At 45.2% G+C, this 17,494-nt stretch overlaps 1 long non-coding RNA gene across 4 annotated transcripts; it reads left to right on the forward strand.

Annotated features, from left to right (window-relative positions):
* The first annotated feature begins 385 nt into the window (after positions 1–385).
* Positions 386–17,115, forward strand: LOC116512304. Of its 4 annotated transcripts, none has more exons than XR_004255868.1 (4): positions 386–480; positions 7,715–7,925; positions 8,758–9,182; positions 17,087–17,115. It is a non-coding gene; the product is annotated as an uncharacterized LOC116512304 (long non-coding RNA). The 4 variants fall into 4 exon arrangements; XR_004255870.1 differs by having other exon boundaries at positions 8,758–8,798; positions 17,087–17,114; XR_004255867.1 differs by lacking the exon at positions 17,087–17,115 and having other exon boundaries at positions 8,758–9,448.
* The last annotated feature ends 379 nt before the right edge of the window (positions 17,116–17,494 follow it).

A 17,494-nucleotide genomic window follows, 5' to 3' on the forward strand; every position in this document is an offset into this window, starting at 1 on the left:
CCCCTTCTGGACGGCGCCCGCCTTTTGCAGAGGGGGCTGCAAGAGCCGCTCCGTTTAATCCTCGCGCCGCCGAGCAGTCCCGCCACCGGCCGGGCAACTCCACTCAGCCTGCGCTTCCTGTTGCGCCTCTCCAGCCCGGCAGCCTCTCAGCCAAGCGCGCCGCGCCGTCTTCGCAACCAACTCGCTTCTCGCAGCTCTCGAGTCCCCGCACTGACTCGCGGTCCCCCCGGCAGGCAGGCGAGCAGGCAGCGGAGAGCGAGCTTGCCAAGTCACGCCCAGCCGCCGACAGCGCCGCCTTCCCCCGCTAGAGGGCGAATGGCGGCGACAGCAAGCGAGCAATCTCCGGCAGCCGCCGGCCTGGCTGGCGATTCGGAAAAAGACGCTGCTGTTTCTGGCGGCGGAAGGCGAGGAGGGAGGCAAGACCTACCGTAACGGGACGGGCGTGCTCCCCAAATGCCGCTCCTCTCAGTAAGCGCTTCGGTAAGAAGAGCGGACTCGAGCAAAAAAAAAAACTGCGACCGAGAGAGACAAGAAAAGGCGATGAAATAGGAACTGCCCATAGAAATAGCAGGAAAGAGGGAGTCCCGTGCCTAGAATAAACTAAAGCAAGTTTGTGTTATGCCGCAGCGTAGCCGGACAGATCAGTCACAGTCTTCCTACCTTAGAGACAATAGCTGACATTATTTCAAGACTTCGTGTTGTGGGTCTGGTGCAACTCACGTCACCGCTGACCTTTTTACTGTTACAGTGTTTTCAAGACACTTGAAAATGCAAACAACAAAACAAAATGGTTCGGCCTCTTTTACAGTGTTGACCTCAGGAGACTGAAAATGGTGGGAATACATCAATGCAGAACTTGGAACAGCTGTGTTAACTCTGCGGTTGTTGCAGGCCCTTTTTGTGGCCGCCTTTAAAAGGAAACGTTCCCTTTGCAAGCTCAGAATATATCTTGTGGGTCCATATTTTTGTTTAAAGCAGCAGCTTTCTCCTGAGTGTCCGGCCTATTAATTTATTAAGCAAAATGTCAAGGGTAAGTTTGTTTGGGGTTTTGTTTTGTTTTTTGCAAGAATTAGCTACAGTCAGAACAAGTCCATCTCAATTTGTCTATGCTTTTGCTTGATAAAGGCATTGTTGGAATTGGCAGTTAGCTAACACCTAGTTTGTCACTTACCAAAAGATTTCACTTAAAATACCAAAAGCTAAAGAGGCTGACCACAAATACTTCAACTATAGGAAGTGTTGAATACTAGCGCGGGAGGTAAGGTCTCCCTTCTGATTGGTTCTTGGGCGGAGCCGGTTTAATCCTCTCTCCGATTGGTCGAGCTACTCGACGCCCTATTGGCTCATTGTTCAAACTTGGGGGTATAAATGTTTGGCGCGAACCACGCCACGTTGGATCGTAGTTACTATGCTTTGAATAAAGGTTACTGCTTTGCTACACCTCTTGTCGCGTCCTCTCCCTTCGCTCCAAGATGCAAAACTGGCGACGAAGGTGGGATGAGATTCCCGTGACCACGGAGGAGAACAAGCCAGCTTGCCACCGCGTCTGAAGCAACACGAATCCGCTCCTCAGGTTGAGAACTCCGGCAGCGAACGTAAAAATTTCTTGCCGTCTTCTTCCCTCTCTGGCTTCATACCACGATGGCGTCATCGCTTCCTCCTTTCGCGCCGTTTGGATCTGCCGGAGAATCATGGGACGGTTTCATGGAGCGTTTCGAGTGTTATTTAATCGCATCGAAGAACCGGGCACAGACTGACGAGGAGAAATGCAGCTTTTTCTTGTCCTGCTGTGAGCCTTCCATGTTTGCCTCTGCGAGAGCTCTGGCCGCCCCGAGGCCAGCCTACAAACTTGGGTGGGACGAGCTGATGTCCAGGCTGAGGGACCATTACGCCCCCTCACCTTCTCTGATCGCACGTCGTTTTACTTTTCGCCGCCGAGTGCAGAAGCCCAACGAATCCATCAGCCAGTTTCTAGAGGCTTTGCGCACAGTGGCCGCTCAGTGCGATTTTGCAGACCTGGAGGAGAACCTCGTGGAGCAGTTTGTATGCGGGGTCCGCGACGTGCAATTGCGCAGCCGTATGCTTCGGAACCACAAAATTACCTTGGTGCAAGCCGTGGAGACCGCACGAGCAGCAGAGCTCTCCGAACAATCCACGGCCGACATCGAACGCCTCCAGCTGAAAACCCCCGCGCAAACCGCTGCAACGCCTTCCACCCAGACGAACCTCGTCGACGACCCCTCTCCTTCGGAAGATGAGGAGGAGGAAACCGTCGGACAAATGAGGACGCAATCAAAGCGGAGGCCACATCAGCAACCACCGACGCCCGTTCAGCCAGCCTCAAACGCCCCTTGCCGCGGATGCGGCGGTCGCCATAGCCGCGCATCCTGCCCGTTTCGTTCTGCCGTCTGCCGCCGTTGCCGAGGAGAAGGACACCTCGCCAGGGTCTGCCGGGCTCTTGTGCCAGCCCCGTCGTTTATGCAGCCCAGCGACCAGCGCCAGGCACTGAAAGGCCGCCAACAACCACGTTCTGCGAGGCGAGCTGAGGACTGCCATTCAACCTATCAGCCCTCCAGCGCCGACTGCATGGTCTACCAGGCTTCTCACGTTCCCGCCGGCCATCGCAAAATTAGCACCGTCGTCCGTCTCGAAGGTCAGCCTTGCCGAATGGAGGTGGACTCTGGGTCTTCCCGTTCCCTTCTATCTTGGGCTTTGTTTTCCCGCCTTTGCCCCAGGGTTCCCCAGAGTAAATTGCGCCCCGCTGGGGTTTCCCTTCTAGATTACCAGGGAAATGGGATTCCCACGGCAGGAATATTCCACATTCGGGTGGAATATGGAGATTTTAAAGGAAAACTTCCAGTTTTAATTGTTAGGAATGACCTGCCCGCTCTCCTTGGGTTGGATTGGTTCCCCGCTTTGGGTCTCACTATAGAAGGGGTGCACAGGGTAGTTCCCCGCACCGTAGATAGTGTGTTAGACGAGTTTGCAGATGTGTTCGATGGGAGATTGGGCTGTTATAAGGGCACCCCCATTTCCCTTTGCCTCGATCCCCAGGTCGCGCCCATTAGGCTGAAGGCACGCAGGGTTCCCCTCGCATTGAGAGCAAAGGTAGATGCTGAACTTGATAAGCTTATAGAGCAGGGGGTAATCGAGCCCGTAGATCATGCCCGTTGGGAAACTCCCATAGTACTCCCGGTCAAACCCGACGGATCGGTGAGGATATGTGCCGACTATAAGTCGACCATCAATTTGGCCCTGCAGGCAAATCCATATCCCGTTCCCGTAGTGCAACATCTACTCCACTCCTTAGGGCAAGGCCGTATTTTCGCCAAGTTAGATATGGCACAGGCCTACCAGCAGCTCCCTGTAGACGATGACGCGGCTACAGCCCAGACCATCGTCACCCACCGCGGGGCTTTCCGTTGCCGCCGTCTCCAATTCGGCGTTTCGGTTGCCCCGGGGATATTTCAGAGCCTTATGGAGCGGTTGCTCCACGGGCTCCCCGGCGTCGTTCCTTACTTTGACGACGCCCTGGTCGCAGCCCCTAGCCACTCGGAACTCCTGAAAACACTGCGGGAGGTTCTTACACGTTTTAGGGAGGCAGGACTGAAACTTAAGCGCAGCAAATGCGAAATTGCTGTTCCCCAAGTAGAATTTTTGGGATTTCTCATCGATGCACAAGGCATCCACCCCACTCCCTCCAAAGTTGCCGCCATTAAAAACGCACCTGCACCCACCTCTAGGGCGGAATTGCAGGCGTTCCTGGGGCTGTTAAACTTTTATGCCCCTTTTATTCCCCACAAGGCCTCGCTAGCTGAACCGCTACATCGACTGCTTGACCGGTCAGCGGCCTGGAGATGGGGTAGCCGTGAAGCGCATGCGTTCGCGGCTATAAAAGATATTTTAACTTCATCGGCAGTCTTAATTCAATATAGCGATAAGATGCCCCTAGTCTTGACATGCGACGCCTCTCCCTATGGTATAGGGGCGGTCCTGAGCCATGCCCTTCCGAATGGCTCAGAGGCCCCCATAGCTTTCTACTCCCGGACACTTTCTTCAACGGAGCGGAACTACAGCCAAATCGATAAAGAAGCCCTGGCTGCAGTGTCCGGCATTAAGCGATTCCATGACTACCTTTATGGTAGGAATTTCACCCTTGTCACGGATCACAAGCCGCTCCTGGGGCTACTAGCAGGCGACAAGCCAACTCCCCCCATTTTGTCTCCCCGCATGACACGCTGGACTGAGTTTTTAACGGCGTATTCGTATACGCTGTTATACCGTCCGGGTAAGCAGTTAGGGCACGCAGACGCCCTGAGCCGTTGTCCCTTGCCACAGACGGACACAGCCCACGTGCCTTCTCTCTCTATTTTGTCCATTGCTGAATCTGACCTCCCCGTCTCTGCTGCGGATGTCGCAGCTTGTACAAAGGCTGACCCGGTCTTATCCCAAGTAGCTTCATGGGTTTTGAGGGGTTGGCCCGCGGAAAAAGTAGCGGAAGGATTCCGACCTTTTAAAGCACGACAAGCCGAACTTGCCCTTCATGGGGGTTGTCTTGTCTGGGGGGATAGGGTAGTGATCCCCACAGCCCTGCGGGCACGAATCCTGCCTGCACTTCATAAAAACCATCCAGGCATAGCGCGAATGAAAGCTTTAGCCCGCAGCTATGTGTGGTGGCCCTTGCTAGATTCGGAAATTGCAGATTATGTGGGTCGATGCAGGATATGTCAAAACTCTAGGCCGAATCCTCCAACAGCCGCCCCCCGGGAGTGGGAAATTCCTAGAGGCCCATGGTCCCGTTTACACATTGACTTCGCTGGCCCCTTCCATGGCCGAACTTTTATGATAGTAGTCGATGCTTACTCCAAGTGGGTGGAGCTGGTAATCATGACCTCTACCACAGCAGAGAGTACAGTGAGGGCCCTTCGTAAGATGTTCGCCACACATGGGCTACCGGATGTGATAGTCTCAGATAATGGGCCCCAGTTTACCTCCACCACGTTCCAAGAATTCCTGGCCAAACAAGGAATCAGACACGCAGCCACAGCCCCTTATCATCCAGCTAGTAACGGCCGGGCGGAGCGCGCAGTTCGCTCAGCCAAAGAAGCCTTGGGCCGCATGGACCAGGGCGACTGGCAGGAAAGAGTGGCGGCGTATCTCTTGAGCCAACACTCTACACCCTGCCCAACAACTAATAAAAGTCCTGCGGAGCTCTTGATGGGAAGGAGATTGCGAACCCCCCTAGATAGGCTACATCCACTTTACGCAGGGGATCTGCCGAGCAATCTAGGGGCCCTTCCTTCCCATACGTTTAAGTTAGGGGATCCCGTATGGGCTCGTTCCTTTTCCGGGGATCCACGGTGGGTTCCCGCAACCATCACAGCTCTGACTGGCCCCTGCTCCTTCAGGGCCGGTTTGGCCGACGGAACGCAATGGAGGCGCCACCTGGACCAGTTAAGGCGACGCCTCCCCGCGGAAGCAGACGGCCCGAGCCTCTCAGACACTCGTTTTCAGCGTGAGCTACCCTTGATGACCTTTTCCCCAACGGACTGTCTCCATTCGGGGAACGGGGGACAAGCCGACTTCTCGGACAGACGTGCCTCATCCGGCTATTCCTTCCCGCGAAGCCCTTATCGAGACTCTGAATCTACATCCCAACCAGATTGCAGGGGGCCACTGTCGGACACTCCTGTTGCCACGGAGACGCCACCTTGGACAAATGGACACTGGGCACGGGGCCCCGGGCCAGCACCATCTCTTGGGGCCGCACCGCAGACTCACCGCCCCGCCACGGACACGCCTCCGCCGGCGGTTTCCCCCTCGACGGAAACCGCTGGGGAATTACGAAGGTCGGGACGAGAGCGTCACCGTCCCACCTATCTACAAGACTATGTCTGCCCTTCCTAAGGGCACCTTGACTAGGGGGGGAGGGGTGTTGAATACTAGCGCGGGAGGTAAGGTCTCCCTTCTGATTGGTTCTTGGGCGGAGCCGGTTTAATCCTCTCTCCGATTGGTCGAGCTACTCGACGCCCTATTGGCTCATTGTTCAAACTTGGGGGTATAAATGTTTGGCGCGAACCACGCCACGTTGGATCGTAGTTACTATGCTTTGAATAAAGGTTACTGCTTTGCTACACCTCTTGTCGCGTCCTCTCCCTTCGCTCCAAGATGCAAAAGGAAGTGTTAGTTTAGCTGGCAGATTGTGGATTTGCAGTTGTGAAGAATTTTGCCAGTAGGTCCAAACTGGAACAAGGAAAGGTAATGCTGCATTTTGCTTAGGGGATAGTCAATTTCCTCCTCAAAGGTCCAGAATTAAAAAGTCCCCCTTTAACATATTAAAAACATACCCAGATGGCTAATTAAGCACACTCAATGCTTATTATGGGGTGTTAGTGTCAGATTACAGATTAACAGATTGACTGAGTTGGAAGGGACCTTGGAGGTCTTCTAGTCCAACCACCTACTCAGGCAGGAAACCCAAACCATTTCAGACAGAAAGCTGTAGTTGTCCAGCTTTTCTTCAAAACCTCCAGTGTTGGAGTACTCTTCTAGAGGCCAGTTTTATTTATTGTTCTGTAAGGTAAATGTCTCCTTAGTTCTATGTTGGTTCTTTGATTAGTTTCTATCCATTCCTTTTTGTCCTGCCTTCAGATGTTTTGGAGAAAGGGTTGACCCTTTCTTCTTTGTGGCAGCTCCTTACCTATCGTGTTCTTTTCATTAAACTAGACGTACCCAATTCCTCCAACGTTTGTCATGTTTTTTAGCCTCCAGTCCCCTAATCATCTTTGTTGCTCTTCTATGTCCTCTTTCTAGGCTCTCAACATCTCTTCAATAAATCAGGAACAAGTAATGAAATACAAGGAAATTCTGATGTGTACATGTGATTTTATGATATAAAAACAATTTATCTGACATTTATTTAAGCACTGATGATGTTACCTAGTTTGGGTAAAGAAACATCTGCAAGAAAACAAGCTCAGAAAGCATCAAGCACCCCACATTTATTTAAATTCATTCATGAACGCATACACCTTTGCAAAAGGGGTATGCCTTAAAATTTGTAAGGATTATGAAGATGGTTCAGGACATAACTAGAAAAAGTGTTTGCCAGCTCCAAGGAGAAAGTGCTAGTGAGCCATTTCCAAAAATGTTCCCAGGAAACGGCATGAACTTCTTCATTAATCAACACAAGGCAGGGTTGACTAAATGAACCATAACAATCACAGACTTCCATATACGTGAACTATGGGAAATTAAACTACAGTATGCAGTTTTAGTTTTTTCCTTTGAGAAAGTCTGGACTCCTGGCAACTGTCTGGACTAGTCCCTGTACTTTTCAGAAGATCTTGCCATTGCCTCCTTCCTAGGACTGAGGGAACGTCACCAGCCTAAAGTCACCCAGATGGCCTCATGCTTGAGGTTGGATTAAAACTCCCAGTTTTTAGCCTACTACCTTAACCACTATACCAAACTGGCTCTGTTAGGGTATGTAGTGCAAATTTCTAAATTTCAGTAGAAACATCCACCAGTAAAATGTTTATTTAAAAAAAAAAAAAAGGCAAGACCAAATTTGTATGAAATAAGTTAAATCCAAACTCTGAACTCCAGAGTCACATTTTCTTGTTTATAACCAGAGATAAAGATACATAATGAAGCCCTTGGTGCTATACAGAGATTTAATATAATCTTTGAAATAACCTTGTTCTCTCTCCAGGACTAAGTAAACCTCAACTGCATCAACACCAGCCCAGACTTCGAACTTCCCCCATCTGTAAGAATCTGTTTATTTCTTCTTTCTCAACCTGATCCTTTCCAGATAGCTCAGTCTTTATGGCTGGGAATTCTGGGAATGAAAATACCCATCTATCAGGATGACATCAAATGAAGACAATGCAGAAAGGCCGTTTGTTTTCCAGGGAAAGTAGGTAATGTACAGCTATGGTTTGTAAGGAGAGATTGTCAAATGATAATTAATAACTAATACTATCTCAGCCGCTCTGTGATAGCCGTCCTGCAGTAGTAACTGGAGAAAAGTTGGGGGGGGGGGGGGGGGAGTAGCTAAGTACAAAGTGTCCTATGCTCTGCTGCTTGTGAAGAAGCAAATGTTATGAATGGCTGCATTTGCACTTTGTGCTCTTGAGCCTAGAATAGAATAACAGTTGGAAGGGACCTTGGAGGTCTTCTAGTCCAATCCCCTTCTCAGGTAGGAAACCCTATACGATTTCAGATAAATGGTTGTCCAATCTCTTCTTGAAAACTCCCAGTGTTGAAGAAATCACAACTTCTGGTGGGGAGCCTGAACCTTGCAGAAAGAAAGTTTAGTCATGGGAACCATTTCATCTTTCCCTATAGACACTGGAAGGTGGAATCTCATGTGATAGCAATATGACAGTCACGGATGAAACCAAAACAGTAGGTAGGTAGGTAGGTAGGTAGGTAGGAAGGATGTTAGCCAAACATAGGGAGTCCTATTTACATTTTTTCCTCTTTTCAGTACTCCTGCTTTCTCTCTTTCTACATCCTACATAGCAGGTTGTCAGGGATTAGACACATAGCTTTTACCGGAGCTCTGAGTTGCTTGCTTGCAGAGGCTTCTGAAATAAGACTGAGGGGGCATATGGCTTTAGGCCTGTAAATTCCTATCTCGGCTTTGAAAATCTAAGGATTGTTCCTCAGGCTAAGTGGTAAAATTCTACAAATGAAGTACAGCTGTGCACAAAAGGATAATCAAATGCCTTCTTTTTCTTCCTCACTTAGGGATCAGTTTCTCTCCTGGATTACTCAGTGGTACGGTAAATGTGAGTAGGTAGAGCACCAATGCCCAGTCCTTGCTCCACAGAATATAAAAAGTTGAAAAAGATGACCTTCTTTGGTTTATTGCATCTCTAAGTAGCATCGTAGGGAGAATATGGTTGATTTAACTCAATCCCCACCTTTGTGCTGTTCAAAGAAAAATAAGGAATCAGATGAAAACATTGCTGTTCCTCTGGTGATCAATCCTTAGATCATATGCAGAAATGCAAGGTGTATTGGTTAAGTTGTTGCTGGGACTGACATGAGAAACACCTGGCTTCAAGTCTACTCCTAACCATAGAAGCTCAGCCCAAATCTCACAAAGTTATTATGGCTAAAAATGGGAGGAGAGAATGCTGCATCTGTCTCATTGAGTTTCTGAATGAAAGGTGAGATATAAATCTAACAAAATAATCTTACAAGCAAGTGCTGCACCATTAACTTTATATGTCTCTCCCTATAATCAAAATCTGTAGCACCATCTTCAATGAAAAACTGATGATACAGTATTACCCTTCCAAAAAAAAACCCCCACCTGATATATAACATGTGGCTCAATACTTATGCTATACTGTATTCTCAAATCTGAAACTATGTTTTCCCCAATTTTGGGTGCTCTCAGGATAAGTTATACATTTAACACACAACCTAGTTGCTTATGGGTTACCTTCACAAAACTATATATATATATATATATATATATATATATATATATATATATATATATATATATATATATATATATATATATATATATATATATATATATATTATAGATAGATAGATAGATAGATAGATAGATAGATAGATAGATAGATAGATAGATAGATATACACACACACACACACACACACACACACACATACATACATACACACACCACACACACACACACACACACACACTGTTTTCGTAGTTTTTCATGTGTGTAGGTATTCTCTGGTCTTATATTGTCTTTTCCCGTGTAACATTTGAGATTGTCTTGGCAACGTTTTGGCAAGGTCCCACTCACCATCTTCAGGCTGGTGTTTTCGGCTTCATGCTTGTGCGAGTAAAGCATGGTCAGAGCTGCCGTCTTTCTATAAATCTTGGTTGGGGGGGGTGGAGTGCTGGCTTTGTTGCTGTAAGTTGGTTGATTGGCTGTGTAATTGCATTCTGATTGGTAGATGGAGTTGATGTTTGTAGATTGGTCGGCTGTTTCGTATCATCCTGTGTGGCTGAGCTGCTGGCTGTGTGTCCATTGTTCTTTTGTGTTATAACGACCTGGGTGGTGGGTGGGGTTCATTTGTTGACTAGGGCTGGGTTCTTCAGGCTTGGTTTTGGGCTTAAAGCGTGGTTGGAGCTGCCGTCTTTCTATAAATCTTGGTGGGGGGTGTGGAGTGCTGGTGTTGTTTCAGTAAGTGGAATGATTGGTTTGTGGCTGTATCATGATTGGTTGATTGGTGCTGGCTGTGTGTCCATTGTTGTTTCATGTTGTAACGGCCTGGATGGTGGGTGGGGCTCATTTGTTGATTAGGGCTGGTTTCCAGATGTCTGGTAGGCGGGAGGTATCGTCACGTTTATTCATGTGGTGGGGATGTTTCTCTATTTCGATAGCTTTCATAATTATTCTCTTGTTGAAATGTTCAGTTTTAGCGATTAACCTGGTTCCTTCAAAATTAATTTCATGTCCTGTAGCTTTAAGGTGCTGGAAAAAGGAGGAAGTTTTTTCTTTTTTTCTTACTGCCTTCTTGTGTTCTGCGATGCGTGCATTTATTCTCCTGTTCGTTTGTCCTATGAATGTTGCAGGGCAGATTTTGCATGGTATTTCATAGACTCCTTGGTTTTCTAGCTGGATTTTGTCTTTGGGGTTTCTTAAGATGTTGGCTATTTTTTGGTCAGTGTTGAAGGCTGTCTTGATATTATGTTTGTGGAGAATTTTGCTGATTTTATCTATGGTGCCTTTGATGTAAGGGAGGAGGACAATGCCATTGTTCTGTTCTGTGTCTCGGTTTTGGGAGGTAGTCTCCCTTTGGATTAGGTTGGTAATTGTTTTTCTTTGGAATCGGTTGGAGATTAATATGATTGTGAGAGTGTGTAATTCAGTTTTCAGGTGGTCTTTGTCGGCTAGCCGTTTGGTTCTGGAGATGAGGGTCTTGGCTACAGAGTTGATCTGTGCAGGGTGGTGATGGGATTGTGTGTTTAAGTAGCAATTGGTATGTGTTTTTTTCCGGTAGATGGTGTGTCCTAGGGAGCCATTGGATTTTTTGTAGATTAGGACATCCAGAAAGGGAAGTTGGTTGTTTGCTTCTATTTCCATGGTGAATAGTATTTTGGGGTGTAGGCTGTTGAGATATGTGAGGAAGTTGTCCAGTTTTTCTTTCCCGTGTGGCCAAATCACGAAAGTGTCATCAACATATCTAAGCCAGAGTTTGGGTTTGTGTTCAGATTTATCTAAGGCGTTAGTTTCAAAATGTCCCATGTATAAGTTTGTGATGATGGGTGAGAGGGGTGATCCCATGGGTGCTCCTTCTATCTGTTTGCAACTTTGTCCATTTTGGATGAAGTATGTGTTGGTTAGGCAGTGGTTGGTCAGGTCCAGGATGTGTCTAGGGGGGTTGTGTTTGTTCTGGATAACTGTCAAGGCTTCTTTTATAGGCACTTGGGTGAAGAGGGATATGACATTGAAACTCACGAGTAGGTTGCTGGGTTGTAGGTTTTGTTTCTTTATTGTTTCTATGGAGTGGAGTGAGTTTTATACGTGTGAGGTGATGGATTCTGCGTAGGGTTGGAGTTGTTTGGCGAGGAATTTGGCAAGATTCTGTAGAGATGAGCCTATGGAGCTGACTATGGGTCTGAGTGATGTTCTATCGAAGCTATCGAAATAGAGAAATACCCCCACCACATGAATAAACGTGACGATACCTCCCGCCTACCAGACATCTGGAAACAGGCCCTAATCAACAAACGAGTCCCACCCACCACCCAGGCTGTTACAACACGAAATAACAATGGACACACAGCCAGCACCAATCAGCACCAATCTACCAATCATGATACAACCACACAACCAATCATTCCACAAATATACGTGTGTGTGTGTATGTGTCTGTATGTCTATGTGTGTGTGTATGTGTGTGTGTGTGTGTGTGTGTGTGTATGTATGTATGTATGTATGTATATATATTTATTTATATTTATATATTTATATTTAGTGTCACAACCCCTGGTAGGCCCCAATTATGGGAAGAAGCTAACTGCTTCCATTCTCTGTCAATCGGCTCGTCACAAGAGTCCATCATGACAGAAACCCAATATTTTTACTGTTGCCTTTGTTATATTTGTGTTTTATTTGTGCTGATAAATAAATAAAGGGAGACTAGTATAGATCTATTTCAAGCTATTTAGCTCTCATCAGCTAGCCATACCCTACTGAGCCCAGGTTCGAATCCCAGTAAGGGTATGGCTAGCTGATGAGAGCTAAATAGCTTGAAATAGATCTATACTAGTCTCCCTTTATTTATTTATCAGCACAAATAAAACACACACACACACACACACACACACACACACACACACACATATATATATATATATATATATATTTGTTTTCGTAGATTTTCACGGGTGTAGATATGCTGGTCTGGTTGTATTCGGTCTTTTCCCGTGTAAGATTCAGATTGTCTTGACAATGTTTCATCGAAGTCTCTCTCGCCATCTTCAGGCTGGGTTTTGGGCTTAAAGCCCTATACATACATACATACATACATACATACATACATACATACATACATACATAGAAAGAGGAAAGAATGGGCAGTAGAAAAATATATTCAGAGGAGGTAGGAATTATCATTTTTCTACTGCCCATTCTTCCCTCTTTCTTTATTTGAGTCTAGTGGCTTTCATTTTTGTCATTCTGTTTAGGAGCCCTAGAGGAAACTGAGTGTATTTCCTCTTCCCCACAGCTGCTTTGTTTGCAGAGGAGCCCGATCAGGATTTGTGTTCCTGGCAGGAAGCTGTTTCAGCTGGAGAAGAAAGGGTGTGTTTGTGAAAACCAGAGCTCACAAAAGTGTCTCATTAGCTTTCTCATTTAGTGCATCACACCAGAGCCTCAGCTGCACTGTCAACAATGGCAACTAGAGAACTCAGTCTCAGGGCTCATCCCCTCGCCATCAGAAAAATAATGAGGCAGTTTGATCATAAATAAAAATGAAAAAGCCTAAAAGCAATACCCAAGTTCCATGTGTGATAATAAATCCACTCTCACTTGCTGCGCAATTCATAAAATCGTTCCCTTTCTCTCTTTCCCTCCCCCACCTTCCATGTTTGACAGCTGAGCCTGAATATACCTCCCCATTGTGTTCTGGCCCTGTGCTGCTCTGAGGCACGCAGCATAGAGGAAATGTAAAATAGCAACAGGCAGAAAATATAATGGCACAATGACAAGTCTGGCTAGTAGCATAGGAATTGTTTTTAGCCTATTTACAGAGCTTATGTTAGATCCACATATGTACCAATCATCCAACTAATTATGATAATTCTAAAATATGTTTTAACTCACTAGGCACTGAAATGCTTTTGGATGAACAAGCTTACACAATCTAGTAAAACTTTTCAGATACTGAAAACACAACAAGGTTAACTTTTTTTTTTGAAAGATATAGCATTTCAACAAAGAGAATTAATTATGTAAATTGATACGTTGTGATTGATATTTTGGCCAGGATTTAAGAGATGTTTGTCCATTGGGAAATAAAATCAAATGACAAAACTACTGTTTTTACATTTGTAATTTATGTAATACAGTAATGCCACTGAATATACTGTATATTGCACTGATGAGATCAAGCCACCGTCAAAAACAAATTATAATGTATTTGTATACCTATAGATATGTATTTTAACATAAAAATGTCTCTGAACTCTTTCAAATGTCATTTTGATACATCTTATCTCATATCTGAACTCTTTGCTTTCCTTCCTTCTCTTACTGACAAATATTACCAGACATCGTACCAGTAGCAGACCATTCACATACTGTTTTTTTTTTACCAACTTACCATAAGACTTCCATTTACTCAGTAATTTATATATTTATATATCATATATAAAAACTGCCCATCTCCCTCATAGAGTGATTCTGGATGCTTGATTAATAGACATAAACATAAAAGTGTATAAAATATTATATTAAAATCAATTAAAATAGGAATAAAATAATTAAAGTTTAAAATTAAATAGGTGGGGTATGGGCTTTAAGGCACTAGCCTAATGATATAATGGAGCAAATCCAGCTTTGCAAGTTATCAAGCCTATGCCATGTAGGGTTTTAAAAGTTATAACTAACATCTTGAATTGGACCTGGAAGCAAATCAGCACCCAATGCAACTCATGCAGCAGAAGTGTTACATGCACTAAACTTGTCATACAAGAAGCCTAGCAAAAAAGGAGATCTCATTGGAGAATAATAATTAAACTTATTGAAAAAGGAAACTTAACCTTTATTCATAGGAGTTGCGTAACACATTTTTTTACTATTTTATGACAACTCTGCTTTTGGTGAAAACTAAAACTGTTAAGAGCTGTAAGAATCTCTCTTCAAATTTGATGAATAATGACAAACAGCACATATGAATAACTTTAATTACAAAGTGATGCATATATAGGTTTAAAATCCCTTCACATACATACACATAAACACACACACACAAACACACACATACATACATGCCAGTGGTAGGATTCACTTACCTTCCCTACTGGTGCACAAATATGAGCGCATGTGCCACATCTGTGCATGTACACTGCCTTCTGCGCTTGCGCAGAATGTCTTGCATTACATCGGGGGAGGGGCATGGAGCCTCTTGCAGCCACCACTACTGGTGGCTGAATACCACCACTGCGCGCACGCACACACACACACACACACACACACTAGTTGTCTGCAACAAATCAGAAAAAAAGTCTTTGGGTCAAAGGGAAGATGAAGATGTTGACTCAGTGCAGGGACGTGCAGTTAGGGGAGGCAGAGCCTCACCACTGTCATCATGAAAGAAAAAGAAATGTAAAAGGAAAAAGCAAGAGCTGAGGTCAGGCTGAGCTAGTTGCTGCCAGAGTCAACGTGGATGACTCTGCTTAGTGCTTAACTGTTTAAAAAAGCCTCTAAAAAGTGCCCTCTACAGGAGGAGGCGGGAGAACGACGTGCCTCATCTAGTCTGGGTTAACCCTTAAGCAAGGGTTAAAAGCCAAAGAATTTCTGATGTAGATGAGGCACGTTGTTCTCCCGCCTCCTCCTGTAGAGGGCACTTTTTAGAGGCTTTTTTAAACAGTTAAGCACTAAGCAGAGTCATCCACGTTGACTGGCAGCAACTAGCTCAACCTGACCTCAGCTCTTGCCTTTTTCCTTTTACATTTTTTTTCTTTTCATGATGGCATGCAAGAGCAGAGTTGAAATCCTCTCTGAAACAGCTGGAAAAGGTACGTGTGGATTGGAGGGAGGGGAAGGAATTCAAACTTCATCCTCCTGGTGTGGGGCTTTGGGCAAAGGCTGGAGGGAAGTGCTCTCCCTCCCCAAGTGCAGTTTGATTGCAGGCAGAGCCACGTTATCTTTTCAAACCTGTAATCAGTGAAGCTGGGCTGGATCCTTCCGGAGCTGGGGGAAAATGTGTGTGCGCTCCAGGATGGCTCTTTGACTGGCTTCCTACCTCCTCCTGTGGTCTCCCTGACTCCCTCCAATCCAACTGTGTGTGTGTGTGTGTGTGTGTGTGTGTGTGTGTGTGCTTGTTTGAGAGAGTGTTTGAATGAGAGAGGGAAGGGGGTAGGAGAGATAGTCCAATCCAACGTGTGTGTGTGTGTGTGTGTGTGTGTGTGTTTGAGAGGGGGGAGGGAGGGGAGGGAGGAAGGAGGGGAAGGGAGAAGAAAAAGAATGAAGGGAACTTATTTAGCAAAGGAGAAAAACAAATGCTGTCGCTTTAAATCAGAACTGAGCATGCCTGGCTGTGGAATTCTGGGAGTTGAAGTCCACAAGTCTAAAAAAATTGCTGCCTCACCAGCCATAAACCTCAATGCACGTCACTGACTCTGTGTGTGGCAGTTGTGAAAAGGGCAAATTCCTTCCTAGGTATCATTAGAAAGGGGATTGAAAATAAACCTGGAGTACTATTTGTCAATTCTTCAAAGTAGGTGAAATAAAAAAAAACCAGGCACAGTAGGGATTAAGGGAATATTGTTCATTGTTATAGAGTAGAATAACAGAATCTTAAAAGGCTGTTAATCGTAGTCTTTACTCCATTTTATACCAAGCAAAAGGTGGTAGTTTATTTGAGTTTCTTCCTCCTGTTTTCTTCTTTTACCAGGATTTAATAATCTTTCCTGAAACTCTTTTGACCATAAAATTGGACAAATTGTATAAATTTATGAAAGATGGAGCTGTTGAATTGTACTAGCCTTGAAAATTCAGTGTTAATCTTCATGTTGCATAGAAAGTGCCTCCAACTATCAGTTTCATGGAAGCAACAATGAAAAGGACTTTGTCGCTTCCTCTTCTTTCTCAGCAAATGGTTTGGCTACTGAGAAAGTGAAAACTGGGTGAAAATGACCTTGGCCTGATCCAATATGAATATGCATTCCTCTATCAGCATAGGCCTCTGAAGCTGCAAGTACATTTTGACAAATAAATGACAAGCCTTTTCATGGAAGTAGAGAAACAAATGACTCCTACTCTGCTTTTCACCACTTTGGGCTTGAATATTGCAATATTAAATATTTGGGGACTTCTGAATTGACTTTTGTCTCTTTTCTGGTTTATTACAAACCATAGCAAAGCTGGTGCAATCTTTCGAGAGATCAGTTTTGTCACAGATAACAACTTTTTTCTCAGCCTGCATCCTGGCCCCTGGATTAAAAACCGATAAAATTTTCCCTCTTTCTGTATACTTTATATAAATTCACTGCTCCCCAAATTCAGCAATCATATCATATCAACATGATCACATCTGTTTCAGAAAATACCTGGTTGTAAAACAGTTGAAAAAAACTTACTTTACAAGTTTCAAAGGCCTTTAAATTCAGCAGAGGAATGGTGGCAAAGTAACCAGTAAGCTTTTGACGTTTTGTTCATATTTTGTTTCTTTTTTTCTTATTTTTTACAACCAAACCTCTTTCTATTGTTTTTTGGGGGGAGGGAGGGCATTGTTTGAGACTATTTGTCAGAAATAAGAAATGTTTAATCCATGACCATGACTGCTCAGTGTAATGAATGATGTTCATTGTGTTTTTACTGTTTGACTTCTACTATTACCGTATTTTTCAGAGTATAAGATGCTCTGGAGTATAAGACACACCTTAGTTTTTGGAGAGGAAAATAGGGGAAAAAATTCTGACTACCAGGTATTCATCTGGCTAGCGTCCACTCTATTAGAAGAAGCGTATCAGGTAAGTACCAACGCCCTTTTTCAGCCTCCTTGGGGCTGAAAAGCAGCTTCTAAATCATCGCAGGGAGATGCAATTAGTAAAGCAGGTGAAATGCAGAAGAGATAAAAGAAGGCAGCAACTGTTCTGGGTTGCCATTTTGGGCTCGCGCTCGCATTTTCAGCCTCCAAATTTTCCAATTGCCGCCCCAAAACACATCTGTACTTATATAGTTTGTGCAGAGGCGGCGATTGGTGGTAATGTAGTCTGGCGATCCCAGCAACCTTGAATGGATCTCAAATGGAGTGTT

Source organism: Thamnophis elegans, chromosome 8 (assembly GCF_009769535.1).
Source record: "Thamnophis elegans isolate rThaEle1 chromosome 8, rThaEle1.pri, whole genome shotgun sequence".
NCBI classification, from domain to species: domain Eukaryota; kingdom Metazoa; phylum Chordata; class Lepidosauria; order Squamata; family Colubridae; genus Thamnophis; species Thamnophis elegans.